The sequence below is a fragment of the Chenopodium quinoa genome, unplaced genomic scaffold (assembly GCF_001683475.1).
Source record: "Chenopodium quinoa cultivar QQ74 unplaced genomic scaffold, ASM168347v1, whole genome shotgun sequence".
NCBI lineage: Eukaryota > Viridiplantae > Streptophyta > Magnoliopsida > Caryophyllales > Amaranthaceae > Chenopodium > Chenopodium quinoa.
Genome location: NW_018745448.1, coordinates 3937310 through 3940198, shown reverse-complemented (window position 1 = coordinate 3940198; position 2889 = coordinate 3937310). Strand labels below are relative to the sequence as shown.

Here is a 2889-nt window from a genome sequence, read left to right as displayed (position 1 = left end):
CATAGGAAGTGGGAATTGACACAATATGATTAGGGACAAGAAAAGTAGGGAGCCGCCAACAAGTTTTAAAGGAACTTGTAAACCGTTCATGGATCATAAAAGGCAACCATGATAAAGGGACAACGAAGGCAACAACGATTGACCCGTGAAGGTTACACTCCATTCATAATCCATGAGATTACTAACTTTATATGGTTCGGAACCACGAAAGGAGGATCGGGGATGATGGTACGAAGTGAGTCATGGAGTCACATTCGCCCGTATTGGCCTCTACTCGATTCTTATAGTGAAAAGTGAATCCTGCAATCTCAAAGGCATACAAACAAAATATTCAATTTGCTCCTAACTATTATTATGCTAAATTGGTTGAATAGTAATGCAACATATTATTCTAAAATATTGTGATCACTTGATTAACACAACAAAATTAAAAAGGAACCTAAACCGGTTGTCCAAATTATCTTATTAAGCGTGATTTTCAATTACATATTCCCTTTAAACATGCAATATGGTGATCAATAAATAATAATAGAATTACCATTAATATTGGAAGCAATTCAACAATAATTCCAACAATATAAAATCGTTAGAAAAATAAAAGAAATAAAAGGAACATAATTCTTCATTTGATTCTGTTTGCTTGCAACTACAAAATAATAAACGAGTTAGTAACTTCAAGGAAACAATAATTAAATTAAATTAAGTAGAGTTGATTTGGGGCCAAACCCTCAAACAGTTCTACCATTCACGCCTTGGCTTAAGGACAGAACCACGAGTAAAGTATGGACACATTACTACAAAAAAGTCTTAGAGGTGTAAGGCGTTCTTCTGCTAAGCGATCTATAAAGTATAGCGAACGGGTCTTTAAGGCGTTTTATATACTAACAAATAGAGAACAGTTGTTAGTCACAACCGTTCTCTTTTCCCTTCTTTAAAATGTGAACTAAGGAAGGAAAAAAGAACGGTTTAGGCTACCTAATCGTTCTATATTGCATTACAATAGAGAACTGTCAAGTAAGATAACAGTTCTCTAATGTATTTTTAATAATAAAAAAAAAAAATTCAGCCATATATTATATTTTCTTGCTACAGTATTATTCCCGTATTTTCTTGTATACCTGTATTATTTATTGTATTCCTGTATTATTTTTTGACAAAAATTTCCTATATCTTCTACATATATATCCCATAAGAAAATTTTTACAGTTCTTGTATAAAATAAACTCATGATCCTTTATAATATAAATTTAAAAATAACAAAATTAACCAAAATCATAATATTTAATTTTGCCCGAATTTCAGTGGTTGAATATCTACTAATCTACATCATCAATGCCTTAAAAAAAAATTCTACCATCAATCAATAAATATTGAAATTGTCAAAGTAAAATACGGAATACCAAATCAAAACAAACTTTAAAATCCACTTTGTATTTAATTAGTTACATCTTAAGTACTTTTGATATAATTCAAATGCAAAAACGAAGAACATGATATACTTGAAAATGAATCCATGATCTTTAAGAATTTGTTCTCCTTTATATCCGATTAATCTGTTGAAAAAAACAAAAAATAAAAAAAAATTATAAAACACAAAATAAAGTTAAAAGTAGATATTTATACAATAGACATTGACAGTAAAAATAAAACATGCTTAACAATAATGTATTGAATAATACGTTTGCCGGCAATAAAACAAAACAACTAAACACAAAACTGTAGATCTTCACCATCATTTCAAAACTAATCATCACAAACACAAAAAATCATAAATTTAATTAATAAAATCTCACATTAATCATCGATCGGATGAACTGTCAACAAAATGAAAACCAAAAAATAAAAACAGATCTAATTACAAAGAAATCAATGCTCATATGAAATTAAAGAGAGGAGAAAGAAGTTTACTTGCTTGACGAAAATTAGGAGCCATAGTTGTCAGGGGAGAGAGAATTCGATGAGTTGTCTTAGTTGCTTGTTGTCTTGCCATTGTTGAAGCTCCAAATTAAGGTTGTTTTGACTGAGAACGAGATGGATGATTTGCAAGTAGAGAAGGTGATGGAGAGGAGGTAGTGTTTATTGGAGTTAGGGTTAGAGCAATGGAGAAGCTTTAAACCAAATCTGAGTAGGAGAGAGGGAGAGAGAAAGAGAAAGAGGAAATTTTTGAAGAGAAAGAAGAAGCCATAAACGGCTATTGGGAGTTAAGAGCATGAATATTGGAGAGGATATCTATCCTCTTGAAGGTGGTTTTTGCTTAGGTGGACATATCCTCTTTGATGCTGGGAATTATTGAGGATCCTTGAGGGGAGGAGGATGCTCATGAATCCTCTTCTGTTGAAGGAAAGTGAACCTCGTCTACCGTTCCAAGAGGATGACTAAAAACAGCGTTTCAAGCAAAAATACAATGCAAACGGTGACGTTTTGTTAAATTAAAAAAAAGGAAAAAAATTAATCTTCTGACATAACAACAAAGTGGCGAAGACAAGCAACGACAATATATTTTAACCAACCTTCCATTGCTTGACAAGTGGCAGCCACTGATTTGTTATATTTGTTACATGATTTTACTAGCACAAAAATCTTATAACGTTTTGTTATGGCGTGTATTATCATGCACAATATGATCGTGGAAGATGAGCGCGAAAGTTATCTTAATTATTGGGATCCTAATGAGTTTGCTACTGAACAACCCGAGTATTTAGCAGGAACTTCAAATCGAAGAGGAACGACTTTCACCGTAGCCCCGCGCTACCAAAATCCTAATCTAACCACATTAATGGCTACACCAGAAAATCTCCACGATAAACAAACTCATATGTCACATAAACAAGATTTGGTAGAACATTTGTGGGCAAGATTTGGGCATACTAGTAATCGGTAAGGAAAAAT

General features: G+C 32.5%; 1 long non-coding RNA gene across 1 annotated transcript; it reads right to left on the bottom strand.

Moving 5' to 3' along the window:
* Positions 1-1370: 1370 nt before the first annotated feature.
* On the bottom strand, positions 1371-2546 carry LOC110713832. Its single transcript, XR_002510073.1, has 2 exons — positions 1909-2546; positions 1371-1553 (listed from the first exon to the last, which is right to left on the bottom strand). It is a non-coding gene; the product is annotated as an uncharacterized LOC110713832 (long non-coding RNA).
* Positions 2547-2889: the final 343 nt, after the last annotated feature.